Raw genomic sequence first — 22,472 nt, forward strand, 5'->3', positions numbered from 1 at the left:
GGCGGAGCCCCGGGCCCTCCCGCCCTGGCCCGCCTTCCTGCACATTAAGTGATTCTGGGTTTGGGGACTGGATTGTGGTGCTCACGCCCCTGCTGTGGGGAGGGGGTGTTCAACCCAAGGCCTTCGGTCCTTCGGTGTCTTTCGAGTGTTCTGTGTATGCCCATATTCTGCTCTTCAGTTCATAAGTATACGTATACTGAGCGTGTCCACGTGTCCTCGTCCAACCTGAGGATTCTTTGGCATCATGTCTTGTGTTCATTATAAATTCGCTTCCACACTCAGCTATGCCATCGTCACCTTTGATGGGCGGCACATCTCCCTCCACAACCTAAAGACGCAGATTATGGGGAGAGAGAAGCTGAAAGCTTCCAAGTATGACCTGCAGATCAGCAAGCGCAGACGGAGGAAGAGTACACTGATGATAATGCTCTGATTCCTAAGAATCCGCCTTTCATTGTTAGAAGAATTCCTATTGGAGGTGTAAAATCTACAAGCCAGACAGACGTTATAGGTCGAACTGATCCAGTGATGGGAACTTCAAAAGTCACTGATGACTCTTCTGCACCTATGTCTCTGGCCCAACTTAGAAAGACTGCCAATCTGGCTGAAGCCAATGCTTCTGAAGAAGATAAAATTAAAGCCATGATGTGGCAGTCTGGCCGTACATACGACTCCATCAATTACATGAAGAAGCCTCTAGGTCCACCACCTCCATCTTACACCTGTTTCCGCTGTGGTAGACCTGGCCATTATATTAAGAATTGCCCAACCAATGGGGACAAAAACTTCGAATCTCGTCCTAGGATTAAAAAGAGCACGGGAATCCCCCGAAGTTTCATGATGGAAGTGACAGATCCTACCATGAAAGGTGCAAAGCTCACCAGCACCGGGACATACACAATACCGACTATAGAGGCAGAGGCATATGCAATTGGGAAGAAAGAAAAGCCACCTTTCTTCCCAGAGGAGCCCTCTTCGTCCTCTGAAAAGGACGACCCTATCCCAGACGAGTTGCTCTGTCTCATCTGCAGAGACATCATGACTGATGCCGCTATCATTCCCTGCTGTGCGAACAGCTACTGTGATGAGTGTATAAGAACAGCGCTCTTGGAATCAGAGGACCATACATGCCCAACGTGTCATCAACATGATGTCTCTCTTGTTGCTTTAGTTGCCAATAAAGCCTTGTGACAGGCTGTTAATAACTTCAAAAATGGAACTGGTGGTTATAAAACAGGACTACGGAAACCGTTACCACCACCACCACCGCCGATACCGCCTTGGAGATGACTCCTTCAGTGGAATCTACAGCCTCTGATGAGATCTCCAATATCAAGACAGCAAGATCCTCCGATGATTCCAGTGGCGTCCAAATCAGGCCATCCTGCTCCCTCTATACCTTCTTTCACTTCTAATCAGTCTTCTTTAGCCCCTGCTGCGCCTGGAAATTCATCTATCCCAGTGCCTGTACCCGATGTAACTGCATCGGTCTCCATATCAGTCCACTCGGAAAAACCAGATGGGCCTTTCCGGGATTCGGATCATAAAATATTGCCGGCCACAGCCCTCGCCTTCGAACATTCAAAGGGAACCTCTTCAATAGCAATAACTGCCCTTGTGGAGGAGAAAGGTTACCAGGTGCCTGTGCTCAGAAATCCATCTTTGCTTGGACAGTCACCACCTGCTGGGTATAGCTTCCTTCCCCCCGGGTTCCCTGCAGCGCCAGCCAACTTATCCACACTTTGGGTATCATCAGGAGGGCAGACTGCTCACTCAGATACCAATTCAACAACACAAGCACCACTTCTGTCCAGGGAAGAATTCTACAGAGAGCAGCGATGGCTAAAAGAAGAGTCTCAATATCCCTACAGTGTTTCCGCATACTCCAGGAGTCCTTCTGCCAATTTATCAGCACCTTGGGTATCATCAGGAGTACAGACTGCTCACTCAAATACCATCCCAGCAGCACAAGCACCACTTCTGTCCAGGGAAAAATTCTATAGAGAGCAGCGACGGCTACAAGAAGAGTCTAAGTCTAAATATTCCCACAGTGGTTCCTCATACTTCAGAAGTCCTTCTGTTTATGCTAAATCAACACGTGGTTCAGGGCGCTCATGTTCTCGTTCTCAATCACCTAGCCACTCACACTCTCCTTCCTATTCGAATCACTGCCATGCCCCAGAAGAGGCAGAGGCAAGAGTCAAAATTAACGGCCAAGGTCTAGGTCTAGATCTCATGGATATCGTGGTTGATCTAGGTCAAGGTCACCACTGTATAGGCGACATCCTTCGCGATCAAGGTCCCCTCAAGCATTTAGGGGACAGTCTCCAAATAAACGCACTGTACTACAAGGGGAAACAGAACGTGAATATTTTAAGAGATACAGAGAGGTTCCACCCTCCTATGACTGAAAAGCTTATCATGGGAGGAGTGTTGACTTTAGAGACCCATTTGTAAAATAGCATTACCGAGAATGGGAGAGGAAATACAGGGAGTGGTACGAAAAATGCTACAAAGGTTATGCTGCTGGAGCACAGCCTCGACCGTCAGCAAATGGAGAGAACTTTTCTCCAGAGAGCTTTCTACCACTTCACGTCACCAATTCTCCCCTTACAAGGGGTCGCAGAGAAGATGATTCGGGTGGGAAAAGTGGTAGAAATAGAAGCATAGGTGGTAGCAAACATCCAGAAAAGCTTTCAACAAGAGACAGCCATGATCGGAAGGACAGTACAAAGTCAAAAGAGAAGGAGAGGGACAGTGCTGCAGGAGAGGGTCCAGGAAGTAAACATACGGAACTTCGAAGGTGGAAGAAAGTGAAGGCTTTCTAAGCCCAGAGTTGTTGGAACCTTCTAGAAAATCAAGAGAACCTACAAGTCCAGTGATGAGATGCCTCCCAGGGCCTCTGGTTTGGGTGGGAGTGGCATTCCAGCTGCACCCCTTCCCCAACTCCAGGGCTGCAACTCCGGGGATGCTGGGCCTATCCCACCACTGGGTGTTGACTGCTGGAGCAGGCCCAGCCTTGCCTTCTGCAGGGCTCCGTGCAGAACCCCTAAACCTAAACTTAACAACCCCATCCCTAACCCTATAAACCCTCTCCCTCACCCTCACCCAAACCTGACCATGAGCTGACCTTGACAATAACACTAACACTAATGCTGAAAATGACCCCTATGCTGACCCTTACCCTGGCACTTATGATGACCCTGAATCTAACCCTGACCCTGATGCTGACCCTGACCTTGACCCTCATCCTGATCCCCACAATAACACTGACACTGACCCTAAACCTAACCCTAACCCTGACCCTAAATCTAACCCTGACAGTGACCCTAATCTGACCCTGAAAATAAACCTAACAATAACCCTGACCCTTACCCTGACCCTAAACTTAACCTGACACTGACACTTATGTTTACCCTGACCCTGACCCTAGATCTGACCCTAGGCATGACCCACTATGCCCTATCCCCTATCCTCTATGCCCTGGCGTCCACCACCTGGGTTTTTTCCCGGAAGGCCCATGGGCAGCCTGGCAGTGAAAGAGGGACTGGAGATTTTTTTATGTGTGTTTGTGGGTTAGGGAGGGGACTGGGGGGGTGAATGGGTGTGACTGAGGACCGAGTGGATGTACCCAGAACACTATTTGTGGACATTGACCCTTGAAACCCGGGAACTCTGAAAGCCTAAAGGAGGTGAGTACTCCAGGGACAACAATGGAGGATTCATTTTCTCTTTGTTGTTGCTGTTGTTGTTGCTGGGTTTTTTTTGGAATTGAATGTATTGTGGGAGACATCTGTTAATAAAATGAAATGGAATGTCATAGGATAAAATGGAAGGTGTAAATACATAAGAATCTTTGCATTCTGGATGAAAAGGGGCCACAAGCTGACCTGACCCACTCGCAGGAGGCCTGGCCTGGGCTTGCAAACTCAGACCCCTAAAGTGATCACCCAGGATGTTCTGAAATTAAAGACTTTTAAAAGTAGAAAGCAGTGTATAGTGTGTGTGTAGTCACGTCCTAGGCCGGGTATCTTCCCTGAGAGAGATCATCTTTGACCTTACTGGTATCTGTGTCTATTGTCTTTCTATGCCTCTAGGATCACATGTTTTTGGACTCGTGAATGCCATGGTAACAAGTCACTTTCCTTTTTTCCAGTCCCCTCAGGGCACAGCCCAGGGTCTCAGGGTAGAAACCACAAATTCCCTCGTTGTATTATTTTTAAAAAGCAAGGGACACATGAATAAACAAGTGGAAAATCAATTTCCTCACCCTCTCCCTCTCCCTTTACCTCTCTCTCTCCCTCTCCCTCTGCTTCTCCCTCTTTCTCTCCCTCTCCCTTCCAATCTCTTTTTAAACAACAAAAGCAAAAGGGCCCTTGCCGGTTTGGCTCAGTGGATAGAGTGTAAGCCTGTGGACCACAAAGCCTCCCGGATTCGATTCTGGTCAAGGACACATGCCTGGGTTGCAGGCTAGATCCCCAGTGTGGGGTGTGCAGGAGGCAGCTGACCGGTGATCCTCTCTCATCGTGGATGTACTATCACTCTCTCCCTCTCCCTTCCTCTCCCAAATCAATAAATATATATTTTAAAACACACACAGACACACAGACACAGACACACACACATACACACACACACACACACACACACACACACGAAGGACACAAAGATATTAATCCATCTCCGTGTAGTAAAACGTATACTTCTACAATGTTTTGCACTTGCATTTTGTTCTATCCTAACGGGGAAGTTAAAACCTGGGATGTGGGGAGGAAGAGAGAAGGTTAAAGAGAGGGATTGACCTTTGCTGTTTCAAAATGGCGGGTGCCGCCCTAACTGTTTTGGCTCAGTGGACCGAGCACCATCCTGCGGACTAAAGGTTCACAGGTTCGATTCTGGTCAAGGGCATATACCTTGGTTGTGGGCACATCCCCAGTAGGAGATGTGCCCGAGGCAGCTGATTGAGATTTCTCTACCTTTGAGGTTTCTAATTCTCTACACCTCTTTTTTCCACTTTGAACAAAAATCAATAAAATATATTTAAAAAAACAAAATGGCATCTCCCAAGTTCCTGGGGCCAACATGGTGGGAAGTATGCCAGGGTCACCCACATCACGGGACAGTGCATCAACACTAAGGTAGAGATCCACCTCATGCGCCGCATCCACCAGCCAGATGTTGAAATCTTCCGAAACTTCAACGAGCTCTCCAGCGTGGTCCAGTAGATTGGCGAGCAGGTGATCTGGGAGCAGTAGCAGCAGCAGCAAGAACACGGGACTGAGGAAAGCCAGGGCCATGGCTGGCAGGACCCTGCCCAGCCTAGCCTCCGGGAGTCCAGAGCTTCAGTTTTGGAGGAACAGCCGGTTCCGTTTGTTCTGCCTGTGGGTGTGGGCTCAGAAGACAAGAATTACCTCCGAACCCACAGGATGTGTTTCTATAGTGATAGTAGAAACCATTAATGTTAACTTCCCTATGTTCGTCTTCGCCAGGCGCTGCCCTGGAGTCTTTATCCTGGTCGATGAGAACCACTAGGGTTCATCTGGCTGGAGATGAAAAACCTCACCCTGTTTGGCAGAGTCCAGAAATCCTTCCAGAATGTGGAGGCACCGTCCCTGCAGGCCTTCCTGGAGATGCTCTCGAATATTCAGTCTGGGCCACTTAGGAGGAGCAGCTTGCATGCACTTTGAAGAATTGACATTCTGACCTGGTTTAAAAAAAAACCCAAAACCAAAACCAAAGCCAAAAACACTAATTTTAAAATTGAAAAATAAAAAAATAAAGAAAATAAATCTCCTTAAAAAAATCCTCCTTCAAAAAAAATCTTAAAAACAAACAAACAAACAAACAAACAATCTCCTTCGAAATGACCTCGGTCCAGCTTTTGGGCTGGGGCATGACCATCCCATCCATCCAGAGAGGGAGAATGGGGCAGGGGAAGGGGGTAAGGGGCAGGATGACCCCGGGCTGGACGCTTACAACTCCATGAGGGGCACCAAGTAGTTGGACGCCAAGTAGGACTCTTATACCCAATGAGGGGCACCAAGCAGTTGGATCCCAGAAGGGTGCTTACAATTCGATGAGGGAAACCGAGGAGCTGGACGTCCAGAAGAACGCTTGCAGCTCCATGAGGGACAACGAGGAGATGGATCCCCTGCTGGACGATTACGATGCGATGATGGACACCAGCTAAAGTACCAGCAAGTCAGTGTGTGCGAGGATTGCCAGGGGCCTATGGCCAATGATGGAGTTGTTTCTTCAGTTTTGAAATAGGATTTAAAACTCCTGTAAAGAGTTTTCGTTAACTTTTATTTGATGAAATAATTCTGAAAAAGACCTGTTTTGTACCGAGTTATTTTTGGGATTCATTTTACTAGTTGCTCTTTTACCTTGGCTATAATCTACAGAAACGGGTGTAGGAAAAACAAACAAACAAACAAAAAACCTCGTTCCCTCTGATAAAACAACAACAACAAAAAACCCTCCTCAGAAAAAAGCTTGATCCAGCCTTTCAAATTTCTGAGGCTTTGGCAAGCCCAGATGGCCAGGCCTGGACTTGGTCTCTGGGCAGGGGCCTGAACATCCATCCACAGAGTGAGCCGGATGTGTGTGGGATGGGGGTGTGTGGGGGTGGGGTGGGCGTAATCTTTGGCTGTGGATTACAGAATTTGGGTGGACTGGGGCAGGGGTCTGGGACAAAGAGCCCGTCCCGCCCTCTTCTGGTCGAGAAGTGTCAATGCAAGCCCCCCTCCTGCAACCTCCTGTTGGGAAAGCACAGACAGTTGACTGGACTTCCCCATTTCTGGCGAGACCTGAGGCCTGAAGGACATGCAGGTGGTGTTGTCTTTGAGAAGGCAGGCGCTGAAGGGTATTCATGGAAGCCGAAGGACCGTTCAAAGCACGGAGTGTCCGTGCGTGACTTCCGATATACATGCACAGAAGCAGGCCCTCGCGCACACACACTCCCACACCCACACCCACACACCTATCCCCCAAACCCGCCTTATCCCCGCTTCCCCCAGCCACACACATGGGAGCATAAGGTCCGCTAACAAGATATCTGCTGAGTGAGGCAAGCCTAGGAGATTTTCGGTGGCTTTGTTTCCTTTTAGCCTGTCCTGGGCCCACCGGAGCTTGTCTAAGTATGTATTGTCCCATCTTCAACCGAGAAAAAACGGCGATGCCGTCCCGCAAGGCATGGAAACGGAGCACTGCAGGCCTACTTGGGCACCTGCCCTGTCTCCCAAGTCCTCCCCAAGCCCCGTGGATCGCTTGGGAGGGCCAGTGGCGCCCTCTCCTGGTCCTGGAGCGCCAATGCAAGCCTCCTCCCCTAAACTTGATGCCCAACAGGTGACTTCAGTCCTGGGGGCGGCTGATTGGTCGAGCGGGCCGCTGATTTGGCTCCTCCCACCAGGTCTGTGGCTGTAAAAGAAAGCAGGGCCTTCTTTGCAGAGCTTCTCAGCCCTAGACTTGTTGTCGTGGTCATCGTCCTCGTTTTCCTAGGGAGCTTTCAGGGGAGAGATCTCGCCAAGACCCGGTCCCGGGATATAGAAGCCGCTAGAGCACCTGGCTAGAGCCTGGCTGGGCTGCTGATCCACTGAACGCTGTCTCGGTGTCATTTCTTCTTCACCGACTCGTCCACACCCTTGGGAACCCCTGGGTCTGGACCCCAATATCTGGTGCCCGTACAGGAACAGCTCCGGCGCCCCACGGGATGTGAAGGACCAGCGTGCCTCCACACAGGCGTGATCTGAGGCTGATTCGGGGCCGCCATGGCCGACAAAATCCACAAGTCACTGGACGACATCATTAGGCTGGAGCAGAGCCAGCGGAGCGGCCATGGCCAGTGCCGCAGCCATGGCGGGGGCAGTGGCAGGGGCAGGGAACGAGGCTGGGACCGAGGCTGGGACCGAGGCCGGGCTGGCTCCCAGGGAGGCCCTCTGCCGAGGCAGGAACCGGTGCCCTACAGCAGGCCATGTCCGCTTCCCGAGGAGTGGCAACACGACGACTTCTGCAGAGCCTTCTGCATGGGCGCTGGCATGATGACCTGGGGGAAGCTGCTGTTGTACAACCTGGACTTAGGAGTGTCCTCGTGCGCCTTCTGGAGCCCTCTCAAGGAATGAGGTAGTTCCTGCAGCAAGAAAGTCAGCTTTAAGGTTAGGAATGATAGGGGGTGGCCTGCTAAATATGATAGGATAGCCACCAAGTCCCCACCAGTTTCCATGGTTCCTTTCTACCTGCCCTGAACTCTGGGGTCTATAAGCACGATGTAATTTCCAATTTGCCCCAATAGCCCTGGTTACTACCTGCGTTACTTGGGCCCTTTTTGGCAGAGGAGCAACCAGGCCTCTTTCAAGGGAGATCGCTAGAAGGAGATATCAGCCCCTCCTTTGCTAGCAGCAACAGGTACCAAACCCTTTCAGTACATTTGACCAGCTTCATTCCCACACATCTTTATGGATTCCAGGGTCCATTGTGTTCCTTTTATCAGCAAGCCAAATGACACTGGCCCGTATTATCTAATTCAGCACAGGCAGGGGGAAGGGCCCATTAAATCTTTGCCTTGAGGAACTGTGAGCCCCACCCTAAGATGTCCCAATCAGACTAGAAAAGCCACTAATACCTTTTAAATTTACCCCAGAATTCCAAAATCCCAACCCAGCACAGAATATCACATAGCAAATCAAAGTTCCCAGCAAACAAACAGACAGAGATGTTTACAAACATCAAATATACATTTATACTTACACCTTTTCAGTTAACAAGTATCTTTACAGTCTTTGGCTCTTGAGCAGATAAAAGGTACACCGCCCCCAGGTCCCCTGATGGGGGCCTGACAGGAACATATGTGGAGGCCTTTCTTTCCCACATCACAGGACAGGATTCTTGACCTATGTCTCATTCAGATAGAAACGGTTTTCATCACAAACAAACAAACAAATCCAAAACCAAAAACCAAGAAAATCAAGGCCAGAAGTACCCTCTGATGTTTCAGGGGTACCAAGGAAGGAGAAGTTAGGCAGTGTCCAGGCCTTCTCACAATCCAACACCAGTGACCAGTTCCAGCTTACTGGCCTATTATTTATTCAACATTTCTTTTTCCTTCCATCACACCAAAGCCATGCTTTCCAGTTAGTTAGAACTTTTAGCCTTAATTTCTAGGTGACATGTAAGTAATTAACATTCCTCAGATTAACAATACATTCAAAGTGTTTATTTTAAGAGACACAGAAATATCACTAAACAATTTTAAAAAACAAAGATACATATTTAAGAAATAAGGACAGATCAATTTACAGAAGCAGAGATAGCACGCAATCCAAACCACAGCTGTGGGTAAACACATAATCTAGAACCTAGGTTAAACTTAGGCATATCCAGGGTCTCCTGAACACCTAGTTGCAAGTTAGCTGGAGCCCTCCTGACCCTGGGACAGCTGCACTGTCCCTCCCAGGCAAAGGAAAAATATGCCCTTTAAGATCAGTTTGAAACCACAGTTTCTATCTGACTTTAGAGATTGGATTGCTGCTATCAGTCCCCTTTAAAGTCTTTGACATAACCTTTAATTGTCTTTAGTTTAAGGAAAGCAGGGTGTTCTAGATTTAAGAGATTAGCTTAAAAACAAATCTGTGAGGCAAGCACACTTCCTGCGCCATCCACATTTCTGCAGAAAAACTCTGCCTTAAGGCTCCAGCCCTGACTAAATCAGAGAGAGGGGCCTTTGCTGTTTCAAGATGGTGGCCCCCAGCAGAGCGGCAATTCATGTGGCTGACCTGGCAGATGCCAAGTCATGCAGACCAAGATCGTGGCTGTACCAATAAGCAAAGGCATTTATTTACCACAATTACACAAATTTTCCCGATTCAATCCGAACCTTACACTTTTAGCGGGCAAGTTAAATATTCAGTATTTTTCAATATTACTGTCAAGCGGCTCTGGAAAACCAAATTTGAGCCTTGCAAAGCAGGTTCTGGCCTACCTGGTTTTTACAGATGCTACAGGCAGGAGGGACTATCTTCTTCCTCCATTAAGAAAAGTTTTCTTAATTAACAAAGGACCATTTTTTCCCTTGTAAAAACTGTTCTTTATTATGGAAATGCAAATCCTGCTGCTAGAATCTAGGTAGCATATATTTTTTCCAAGGGTAAATGATTAGTATTGTGATGTATCCTCCACATCTGCAAGGAGATTCCAGCTCAAAACTTTATCCAAAATCGATTGGTGCGCACGTTAGGTTTAAGCCAGCTTTTCTCCTTACATGTGCACAGAAATCCCAGAAGCATTTACTTGGGAAGGGGGTGACCTGTTTTCACAGATCATTACTCAGATGCCCACCTTACCTAAATCCTGGAGCCACACAAAGGAGGGGAGAAGGCAGGCCCCCTCCCTCCACACTCACATACTTTCACCAGACATTCATTCAGAGTTTAAACAATAACAACTTCCCAACTCCTGAGGGAGCTCTACAGCCTCCCCCAATCTCCTTGAAATGATCAATCACAATACCCAAAGGAGCAGTCCAATTCCATCCCATAACATCCGTCCAGTAAGCCCACAGGAAAAAACAAACAAACATACAAACACAGAAAACTAAGAGGGTCCGAAAATACAGCCTTCCAACTCCATGGAAGTGAAACCAAAACAATATTCCAACTCCATGGAAGCAAAAACAGAAAACGATGTCTGCACGCCAACCAGTGGCTGCACACCAACCAGCGGGAGCGACCAGCCTGTCTCAGATTGAGGGGGTTCCTACAGACCTTCCCGACTCCACAGAAGCAAAACTACACCCCTCCAGATGGAGGGTCCAGGCGTCCCCCAAATCCTACCGCCCTTGATTCCCCTGTGCGTCTACTTAGATTATTGCAGGCGATTGCAGATTTCAGAAGTGAGCTCACACAGGACAGATACAAAACACACAATGACATAGACACCTACTGCTGTCAGTCAGGCCCTCTGGACTGGGGGTCCCTTGATGGTGTTGGGGATCGCAATGAGCCCCCAAATGTTATGCCCAGATTTCAAGATCCCCAACAGACCAACCTTACACTTTTATCGGGCAAGTTAAATATTCAGTATTTTTCAATATTACTGTCAAGCGGCTCTGATGCAAAAGCAGAGAGTCCTTTATTATTATTACAGACCCGGGTCTGGCTCCCAGCTTCTTCCCACGCAACAACAAGAAGGGGGAGAGCCTCCGTGAGAAAAAACAAACAAACAGGGTTTTAATAGGGGGTGGAGTGAGGGGACTGTGGGCCCTGCAGATTGGCCAGGCGCAAGCTGGGTCTAGTTACATAGGATGTGGTAATTTTTATGGCCCGCACATCCCTCAATTGTCATTGGTGAGTTTAAATAAATCCCTGGCGTGGCCAGCAGAGGCCTGGGCTTCCGGAAAGAAGGGGTCTGAGCACATGGTTACTGCCCCAACATGGAGGATATGGGGTAAGATGGAGGGCATAGCCCTCACCCTTTCACTCCTACCTGTGCTGAAAGTCATGGATGCTGGGTGGGGTGTGGTGGTTGTGGGCCGCAAAAGAGAAGAAATAAAAGAGGAGGGCAGGCATGTGGAGAAAAAATCCATGAGGAAGGAGGTACTTGATGCACTGGGCTCCATGGGCCGAATGCTCTCCGATGATGCTTCCCGCTTGCACGCTGGATGTGGTATGTATGTCTGTATGTATGTATTCAGATGACATTTTCTTGAGTTGTCCACTCGAATAACCTGAATGTTTTTGTTGTTGTTATTTTTTGTTTAGTTCCATACAAAAATTCCTGTTTATTCACATTTGATTTATTCATTTTACATTTTATTTTAAAACCCGTATGGTTTTATGAACCGGTGTCTCCCCAATAATTTCAACGAGAGAGAGAGAGGGAGAAGATGCGAGGATCTGATCCTTGAGTACTGCCTCATTTAGGTTTCAGCTCCCAGGTGGCAAAAATTTTTTGTGCCCTAACTGGTTTGGCTCAGTTGATGGAGCGTTGGCCTTCGGACTGGGGGGGGGGGGGGGGGGGGGCAGGGGCGGCTGTGTATGTGTGTGTGTGTGTGTGTCCCAGGTTTGATTCCCGTCAAGGGCATGTACCTTGATTTCGGGCACATCTCCAGTAGGAGGTGTGCAGGAGGCAGCTAGCTGATCGATATTTCTCTCGAGGATGTTTCTCTCTATCCCTCTCCTTTCCTCTCTGTAAAACATCAATAAAATATTTAATAAAATGTTTTTGTTATGTCTTCCAGGAAGGGATAGAGGGAGAGAGTGAGGCAGAAGCTGGGACGTCTTGGGCCTGCGGGGGGTGTGAGTGTGGGATGGGTGGGTGGTGGTGGTGGTGTGTGACTTAGAGGAAGTCTTTCACTTTCGAATGGCCCGGCGAGACACCACCCGTCCCCCGCCCCCCTTTGCCTCTCGGCACCCCTCGATGCTCTTAGCTGAGTGTCCCGCAGGGCCCGAAGCGTTTACTTTGAAAAAGAGTGTTCAAAGCAGTCCCGAGCTGCCTTGATACCGCAGCTAGGAATAATGGAATAGGACCGCGGTTCTATTTTGTTGGTTTTCAGAAGTGAGGCCATGATTAAGAGGGACGGCCGGGGCATTCGTATTGCGCCGCTGGAGGTGAAATTCTTGGACTGGTGTAAGTCGGACCAGAGCGAAAGCATTTGCCAAGAATGTTTTCATTAATCAAGAACGAAAGATGGAGGTGCGAAGACGATCAGATACCATCGTAGTTCCGACCATAAACTATGCCGACTGGGTTATTCCAGCGACCCGCCCGGCAGCTTCTGGGAAACCAAAGTCTTTGGGTTCTGGGGGGAGTATGGTTGCAAAGCTTAAACTTAAAGGAATTGACAGAAGGGCACCACCAGGAGTGTAGCCTGCGGCTTAATTTGACACAACCTGGGGAAACCTCACCCGGCCCTGACACAGACAGGATTGACAGATTGAGAGTTCTTTCTTGATTCTGTGGGTGGTGGTGCATGGCTGTTCTTACTTGGTGGAGCGATTTGTCTGGTTATTTCCGATAACAAAAGAGACTCTGGCATGCTAGCTAACTAGTTACTCAACCCCAACTTAGATGAGTCCCCCAACTTAGAGGGACAAGTGGCATTCAGCCATCCGAGATTGAGCAATTACAGGTCTGTGATTCCCTTAGATGTCCAGGGCTGCACGGCGCTACACTGACTGGCTCAGTGTGCGCCTACCCTATGCCGGCAGGTGCGGGTAACCTGTTGAACCCCATTCGTGATGGGGATCGGGGATTGCAATTATTCCCCATGAATGAGGAATTCCCAGTAAGTGCGGGTCATAAGCTTGGGTTGATTAAGTCCCTGCCCTTTGTACACACCACCCATCGCTACTACCGATTGGATGGTTTAGTGAGGCCCTCGGATGGGCCCCGCTGGGGTGGGCCCATGGCCCTGGTGGATTGCTGAGAAGGCAGTCGGACTTAACTATCTAGAGGAAGTAAAATTCTAACAGGGTTTCATAGGTGAACCTGTGGAAGGATCATTAACGGGAAAGGGGCGATTGAGCCCAAGTCCTTCTGGGTTCGGTTGGTCGGGTCGGTTTCCTCTGGCTTAACCCCCATGGTTTTTGCGGTGTGGTCCGGGTTGGGGCGGCAACTGCTGCGGCCTTGCCCCCACCGTTCGCGAGAGAAGGAGCAAGCGGGGACTCAGAGGGGGCCTCGGGGTGCCCCCGTTGCCCACGCCTGCCATCTTGTGGCTCATTGTTGCCCTCACCCCCGGCCGCAAGAAGACAAGGGCACGCGTTGTGGGCGCCCCCACCCCCACCCCAAACCTTGCGTCTCGGGAACGGGGCCGCGGTGGCCCCTTCCCACGCCTGCCCTGGACATGGGTCATCCTGTCCTTCCAGTCAGGAGCACAACCATCTGCCTCGTGCCTCTCCTCCGCCGTCCGCCGCCCCGCACGTTCCGGGTGTCCTGCCTCCCCCCTCCCCACAGGCCTCGCCCCGTGCCCCAGCCTGCACCCTGCTTCCTGTCGCAGCCCCTAGCCCCAACGTGGTGAGGAGCCTGGGCCACCGGTGCGGGGACGGGACGCGGTGGTGGAGGGAGAGAAGGGGGGAACGGCCCCAGGACGCGTGTTGAGGTGTGTTGCGCGAGGTTTCCCGGCTTGGAGTCTGCCAGGTGGTGGAAATGAAGGTGGTTGGTCGGCGCTGAAGGGGCATGGGGGGGATGGTGCCCGTTGCCGGGTCAGCGGGAGGCCCCGTCATGGGCAGGCAGCGCCTGGGGGGCTCTGTGCCCTACGCCTGTGCAGGTTGTGGGAACCATTAGGTTGAGGGGTCGAGGCCTCGGGGGTGGAGGCGCCCGTTGGAACGCGGTTCCTCACCCCGTCCGCTCTGACCTTTCGCTTCCCCCTTTCCAGGTACCTATCGCTTCCCAGTGCGGAGGTTTAAAGACCCTTGGGGGTCTCCCATCCTCCTTGGGTTGGGGGTTTCCGGCCCGTGGGTAGGGCCAGGTGGGAAGGTCCCCTCGCCCTTTTCCACCCCTTTCCCTTCCCTACCCCCGGGCGTCTGTGGGGCGTCCGAGCACGCCCCTTTGGGGCCATTGCTTCGGACCACCCCAAGGTCATACCTTCCAGACCTGCAGAGTCTGGTCTTATTTGTCTCGCGCTTAGACGGCTGCCTGAGGCGCCCCCGCCCACAACCAGTGGGATGTGGGGGTGGAGGGGGAGAAGAAAAAGTTGCCATGCCAGGGAGCGAAAACCAAAAACCAAAACGTTACAACTCTTAGTGATGGATCACTTTGCTCGTATTTCGATGAAGAATGCAGCTAGCTGCGAGGATTCATGTGAATTGCAGGACACATTGATCATCGACAGTTCGAACGCACTTTCGAGCCAGGGTTCCTCCCTGGGCTACGCCTGAATGAGTATCTCTTGCCGATCAATCGTCCCCCGGGGTGTCGTGCGCCCCCGGCTGTGTGCGCGGCTGGGGGTTTCCTTGCAGGGCCCGTTCCTGGGCCCTCCGTCCCCCTAAATGTAGACGACGGTGTCTGTGCCCCCCGTGAGAGACGGGCGAGGCCCCGAGGCCACGGTTTTCCCTCTCAGGAGCTTCCTCACGCCCCACGCTGCCAACAGGAAAAGAGGAAGGTGGTCGTGGGTCCCATTGTGGTGACGGTGTCCCCTTCCCCGCTCTGGCCCTGCCTGGGTTGTGGCTCAAGCCAAGGCCGAGTCATGCGTGGGGTCGCTCCCTGGGGTCCCACGGGGAACTTGATTTGTGACTCCTGGCATCTGAACTCTTAGGGGATTCCTCTCTGTTCTTATAACCCACCTATTTAGTGGCAAAGGGATATGGCGACTCTAGGAACTGAATAGGATGCCTTCCTTCAGATGTGCCCTATGACGTCGGTTTTTCAAAACCATTGAAGCCAAGGAGGTCAGTTGTACTGTAGGTGTGATCAGAATCTCAGCTGAGCATCAAATCTCAGCCACAGGCCCGAGCCACCCGGCAAAAAGCCACAGTGAATCTCCTAGAAGCGGGTTACTCGGCAGAAATCACGGTGCACGACATTGTGCTCCATGTGTGTATATCCACGGCCACTCAGGCAAACTGTTGGATTTCCATTGTGGGATGGCATCTGAGAGAACCCCTCTTCTCCCCCCGCCCCATCCTCCCTCCTGCCACAGACACACCCACACACCTGCCTTCTTGCAGACAGCGCCCCCGGCTGGATCTTCCCCCACCCCTGGGGTCTATGCACACCTGGGAGGTCCAGACACCTGGCTCTGTCTTCTCCAGAGGAGGCTGAGGAAGGAGGTGGGGCTGGGCGGGGTGGGGAGGAGGCTTTCATTGGCGCTCCAGGACCAGTAGAGGGCGCCACTGGCCCGCTGATGCGATTCTGGGGCTTGGGGAGGGCTTGGAAGATGGGGCAGGTGCTCAAGAAGGCCACAGAGCTCGATCTCCAGGCCTTGCGGAGAGGCATCGCCATTTTCTGGGTTGAAGAGGGGACAATACCTATTTAGACAGGCTCCGGTGGGCCCAGGACAAGCCACAAGGAATAAAGCCACAGTAAATCTCCTAGGCGTGCGTCACTCAGCAGATATCTTGTTAGCGGACCTTGTACTCCCGTGTGTGTGGGTGGGGGGGGGACTAGGTGTGTGGGTGTGGGTGTGCGTTTGGGAGTGTGTGTGTGTGCGCGTGGGCGCGCGGGCATGTGTCTGTGCGTGTACATCTGCAGTCACGCATGGACACTTCTGGCATTGAATGGTCCGTCGGCATCCATGAGCACCCTTCATCCCCTGCCTTCTCAAAGACAGAGCCTCCTGCATGTCCTTCCCGCCTCGGGTCTAACCAGAACTGGGGAAGTCCAGTCACCTGGCTCTACCTTCTCCAGAGGAGGCTGCAGGAGGGGGCGCTTGCATTGACGCTTCTCAACCAGCAGAGGGCGGGACGGGCTCTCAGGCCCCGCCTGGGCTGGGCCATCTGTTGGACTTCCAACCCCCCCCCCCGCCCCCCCCCCCCCCCACCAGCCATACCCCCACTCCCTCTCAGGATGGATGGTCAGGCCCAGCTCAGAGACCATGTCCGTGCTAGGCCACATGGGCTTGCAGAAGCCTCTGCCCATTGAAAGGCTGGATGAATGTCATTTCTAAGGAGGATTTCCTGTGGGGTTTTTCTGTTTGTTTGTTTTATTGGTTTATTATTGTTATTATTATTATTATTTTGGTTTTTTGGGGGGATTTTTTTTAGGAGGGTTTTTTGTTTTTGTACGCTTTTTTTGTTTCTGTGGGGTTTTTTTGTTTGTTTTTTCTTCTGCTTTTATATATGGGATGATGTGGAAGGAGCCAGAATGTTCCATTGTTCACCCCAATTTGTTGGCAAATATCTCTATATTTCCCCTCTCACAGGTTTGTCTCGGCGAGCACCAGGGCCTTCATTTCCTTTCGGTACAGCATCATGATCTTCCTCATCTTCACCTTCACCCATTTTTATGTCTTCAGGATGGATGGTCAAGCCCCTGCCCAGAGACCAAGTCCCGGCCGGGTCACATGGGCTTGCGAATCATCTGCACCTTGAAAGGCTGAATCAATGTCATTTGTAAGGAGGTGATTTTTTGTTTGTTTGTTTGTTTGTTTTTAAGGAGGGTTTTTTTTTTAAGGAGTTTTTGAATTTTTTTAAATGAGTTTATTTTTGAAACGAAGTTTTTAATTAAATGAGCTATTTTTTATTTTTTAGGAGTTTTTATTTTATTTTATTTTATTTTAAAAGGAGGGTTTTTGGTTTTTTTAACGAGGTCAGAAGGTCAAATCTTCAAAGTGCATGCAAGCTGTTCCTCAGGGGGCCCGGACTTCATGTGCAACAGCATCTCCAGGAAGATCCGCTGGGATGGTGCCTCCACATTCTGGAAGTTTTTCTGGACACTGCCGAACAGGATGAAGTGTTTTGCCTCCAGCCAGATGAACCCGAAGTGGTTCTCATCGAACAAGATGAAGACTCCAGGGCGGCATGTGGCGCAGACGAACGTAGGTGAGGTAACATTAGTAGCTTCCACGCCATAGAAACACATCCTGCAGGTTCGGGGGTAATTCTGGTCTCTTGAGCCCACACCCTCAGGCAGAACAAATGAAACAGGCTGCTCCTCCGAAGCTGCAGCCCTGGACTCCCAGACGCTGGGCTGGGCAGGGCTCTGCCAGCCATGGCCCTGGCTTTCCTCCGTCCCGTCTTCTTGCTGCTCCTGCTGCTGCTCCCGGATCACCTGCTCGTCAATCTCCTGGACCACGCGGGAGAGCTCGTTGAAGTTGCGGAAGATCTCGCCATCTGGCTGGTGGATGCGGCGCATGAGGTGGATCTCTGACTTAGTGTTCATGGCCTGTCCCGTGATGTGGGTGACCCTGGCATACTTCCCATGGAAGCTGAGCATGACAATCTTTAGGCTTTCGTGATAGTATATGCATTGGAAGAGGCCTAGCCTAATGAGGTCTTCGGCATGGCTCAGCGGGAGGTAGACTCGGAAGTAGGTCAGGCGGTTATAAAGCAGAAAGTCCTCCACCAACAGCACTCGCCCCCGTTCTTCCCTAAGCCGCGATGGTGAATCCTTTTGGTGGTCTCTCTTGACACACTGGATGCTGAACCTGTCCTTTTGGTGGTCTCTCTTACCACCCTGGGAAGCGCAGGAATGGACCTCTATCCTACCTCCAGATGTGTACTAACACCTGAAATGGGGCCTCAGGCCATTACTACGGGAGTGCATGGTCCCCTTCTTGCAGGCAAGATGGGACTAATTTTAGGAAGAAGCAGTTTAACATTAAAAGGATTTCAAGTTCTCCCTGGGGTAACAGGCCAGGACTATACTGAAGAAATTAAAGTAATAGCACAAACAATCAATACTGTAATTCAGGTATTACCAGAAACAAAAATGGCACAAATTTTCCTTCTGCCGAATTATGTAGAAGGGCGGCCTTTAACCGGTCGACCCCGTGGTCCAGTAGGGTTTGGATCCAATGACGCTGTATACTGGGCAAGAATAGTTAAGCAAGATCGGCCTGAATTAGGACTAAAAATTAATAGGAAGCCTTTTAAAGGGATTATAAACACCGGAGCTGATGTATCAGTCATTGCCTTTAGACACTGGCCTCAGGCTTGGCCCTTAAATCCCGCAGCTTCTGAATTGCATGGAGTAGGGCATATTATTCAACCTCTACAAACTGCTCAACTCCTTCGATGGGAAGATCCAGATGGAAATACAGGTTATTTTAAACCTTATGTATTGCAATATTTACCTGTCAATATATGGGGTCGAGAGATGTTAGAACAAATGGAAGTTTTAAAAACAAGTCCTAGTTCTATTTCTACTTCTGGTCAAGAATTTCACCCCCAAAAGAGGCAGGGAAAGAAGCAGCAAGAAAGGCTTTTGTCTATCCCAATGTCTGTTAAAAGGGAGAGGCATGAATTGGGTTACCAGGATTTTCAACAGGGGCCTTGCTCATTTCTCTGATCCAGTGTAGAGCAGCTAAAATTACCTGGCTTACAGATACCCCTATCTGGTTTGATCAATGGCCCCTATTAGGAGAAAAATTAAAAGCTGCACAAGAATTGGTTCAAGTACAACTTGAGGCAGGGCATATTGAACCCACTCACAGTCCATGGAACACACCCATATTTGTGATAAAGAAGAAGTCTGGTGAATGGAGACTATTGCAACACCTGAGGGCAGTTAATAAGACCATGGAGATGATGGGATCCCTTCAGTCAGGGTTAATATCCCCCACAGGTATCCCATTGCAATATCATTTATTGGCATTAGATCTAAAAGACTGTTTTTTGGGTTTTTTTTACTATTCCTCTCCACCCTGAGGATAGCAAAAGATTTGCATTTAATGTCCCTACAATAAATTTCAATGGACCCATGAAAAGGTATCAGTGGAAAATATTGCCTCAAGGCATGCTAATAGACCTACCTTATGTCAGGATTTTGTAGCTGCTGCCATACATCCTATAAGGGAAAAATATCCTGAGGCTTATATTATTCATTATACGGATGATATTCTCTTAGCTCATAAACATGAGATGCTCTTAAATACCATTTATATAGATTTGCAGGATTCCTTGTGCTATGCTGGATTATGCATAACACCTGAAAAGGTTGAAAGAACATTTCCTTTTTCTTACCTTGGTAGCATTATTGAAGGACAAAAAATAAGACCTCAGAAAATTCAAATTCAGACTGACACTTTATTTAAATGACTTCCAAAAATTATTAGGAGACATTAATTGGGTTCGACCTGTTTTAAAACCAACTACAGCCGACATAAGCTCTTTATTTCATGTACTCAGGGGTGATCCATCTGCAACAGCCCCACGCTGTTTGACAGAGAAAGCCAGGACAGCCGTACATAAAGTCGAGGGTGCCCTAAATTTGGCACAGCTTACTAGAATTGATTACTCCCTTCCTTTACAAGTTTTAATTTTTCCCACTATACATACACCCACTGGGGTTATTTGGCAAGATGCTAGAGTCATTGAATGGCTACACCTGGCTCATTCTCCAACTAAGGTATTCACTCCCTTTCATGATTCAGTGCCTCAGTTGATTGCTCGAGGCCGTCTTGGATTGGGCCAGCTGGTGGGCTGAGACCCTGAACCATACAGCAAGAGTGGCTCTGGCAACGGTCAACAAGTTGGCAAGTTTCAGTTGCTAATTACTGTGGACAGATTGATAGCCACTATCCAGCAAATAAAATTTTACAATTTCTTTCAGTTACTATCTTCATCTTCCCAATGATAATAAAATCACAACCTATACCTCAAGCATTAACCATTTTTACAGATGGATCTAGTTCTGGAAAAACTGGATATTACTGCAACAGAGGTGCCAAGGTCTGTCAAACCCCTTCTACTTCAGCACAATGGGTAGAAATACAAGCCCTTGTCTATGCTTTGATAGATTTTGCTACAGAGCCTATCAACTGGTATAGTGATAGTGCCTACGTGGTAAGTATGGCCAAAATTATAGAGACAGCTACTATAGGGCATACTAATTCAGAGGGACTTTTTAATTTATTTTTCAGCCTTCAAAAAGTCACTAGAGAACGACAATTTCCCTGCTTTATTGGCCATATTTGGTCTCATTCAGGTCTCCCTGGTCCGTTAGCTATGGCTATGAGGCTATTGATCGCCTCCTTGCTGTGGTGCAGGAGAAGACACCATTTTCTCTTGCACAGCCCTCCCATGCTTTGCATCATCAAAATGCTGCCCTGTGTAAACAATTCCGTATTTCTTGGGAGCAAGCTCATCAAATTGTTAAGCAGTGTGATCAGTGTATAATTCATTGCCCTGTACAATCATTAGGGGTTAATCCTAGGAGTCTTAACCTAATCAAATCTGGCAAATGGATGTCACCCATGCTCCAGAATTTGGTACACAGAGATGGGCACATGTTTCCATAGGTACCTGATCTCGCTTTATTTTTGCGACTCCCCAAACAGGAGAAAGCGCCAAGCATGTAATCAATCATTGGTTAGCCGCCTTTGCGGTGCTAGGTTCTCCCTTAGAGCTGAAAACAGACAATGGACCCGCATACGCTAGTTCCACTTTTCAGCAGTTTTGTCAACAGTATCAAATTTGTCATAATACTGGTATTACTTATGACCCTCAAGGGCAAGCAGTAGTGGAAAGAGCCAATCCTACTTTTAAGATGCAATTACTAAAAATAAAGGGGGGAGGAGACGGATATTACGTGTCACCTCAAAATAAACTCAGTCATGCTATATATGTCTTAAACTTTTTGAATTGTGATGCAGAGGGTTGTACAGCAGCTGAAAGGAATCAGGCCTCCGGCACAATAGCCTCCTCTGGGTTAGCCCGGTGGAAAGACTTACAAACTGGACGATGGTTCGGATCAGATCCAGTAATGATGTGGGGAAGAGGTTGTGTTTGTGTCTTTCCAGAAGGAGCAGTGCAGCCAATTTGGGTGCCAGAACGGTACATGCCACACCACCATGGACTCAGAGAAGCTCCTTGTCCCTCCGTTCAAGGGACTGAGAGTTGCCCCGATGACAGCAAAGAGGAAGAAAAAGAAAACAAAGGCTACACTAGGGGCTGAGGTGCCAACATGGGGTCAGTTGAAGAAGCTAAAACTGAAGCCCAGCATATAGCAGAAAAACAAGGAGTGGAAGCTACTCCTTCAGCCATGTTTATGGCTATATTAGCATTGGTTAGCTGCCAGTGTTCTATAAAATCTTGTGCAGCCAAAACCGAGGACTAAGTTTGGTTTTGCTATATTTATTGGTTTAAAAAATAAGTTGTAGAAATGATGAGATCAACAGAAAAGTAAGCAGTTGAAAATAAGCCATAGAAATAGAGAGTAGGAAATAAGTTGTAGGAATATAGAAGCCAGCGGAGGGTTGCAACCCAGGAAGGTTTAGGCAGGGGCAGCCAAGCCGACCTATAAGTGGGGCCTTGACTTACAAGTTTAATTCTTTCGGAGACCATGCTCGTTAAGGAGCTCGTTAACTCAAATTACTCTGTCAACTCAAAGCAAAAAAACCTGTGAGAGACATCTGGTATCTCAAAAAACTCCTTAGTCAGGACACTGGTAAGTCAAGGCCCCACTGTAGCTCATAGTTAGAGGTAGAGAAATAAGTAAAAAAAAGTGGTAGAAATAAAGTAACAATAGAAAGAAAGTAGAAATAGAGAAATAAGTGGTAGAAAATAAGCGGTAAGAAAATAATTAGGAAATACAAAATAAAGTGGCAATCTCCTAGGTTTTGTTTAAGCTACTGTAAAGCAGAAGATGGCTGTGGTTGATGCTGTTTAAGGAAGTAATTTTGTTTTAGACTTAGATTGCAAGCTCTTGCAGCAGCTGCATTGTTTCTAGGCTTTGGTTATCTTTGCATGTGTGAACTGATAGCTCCCTGGGACTTTGAGTCTGTGTGAGACGCCAGACTCAGAGTGGGAAGTCTCCAGCTCTGCAGGACTGAGGGTTGCTCCTTTCCATGCAGCTGCGGATAAAAAAAGAGGCTGAGAAGG

The 22,472-nt window shown here is 49.1% G+C and overlaps 1 non-coding gene and 1 pseudogene across 1 annotated transcript; both read left to right on the plus strand.

Annotated features, from left to right (window-relative positions):
- Positions 1-244: 244 nt before the first annotated feature.
- Positions 245-5,225, plus strand: LOC139001039 (E3 ubiquitin-protein ligase RBBP6 pseudogene; annotated as a pseudogene).
- Positions 5,226-14,727: 9,502 nt separating this feature from the next.
- LOC139001050 (5.8S ribosomal RNA) lies at positions 14,728-14,880 on the plus strand. Its single transcript, XR_011469816.1, has one exon. It is a non-coding gene; the product is annotated as a 5.8S ribosomal RNA (ribosomal RNA).
- The last annotated feature ends 7,592 nt before the right edge of the window (positions 14,881-22,472 follow it).

The sequence above is a fragment of the Myotis yumanensis genome, unplaced genomic scaffold (genome assembly GCF_028538775.1).
Source record: "Myotis yumanensis isolate MYYU_CA2020_CCGP unplaced genomic scaffold, mMyoYum1.0.hap1 SCAF_79, whole genome shotgun sequence".
Taxonomy (NCBI): Eukaryota; Metazoa; Chordata; class Mammalia; order Chiroptera; family Vespertilionidae; genus Myotis; species Myotis yumanensis.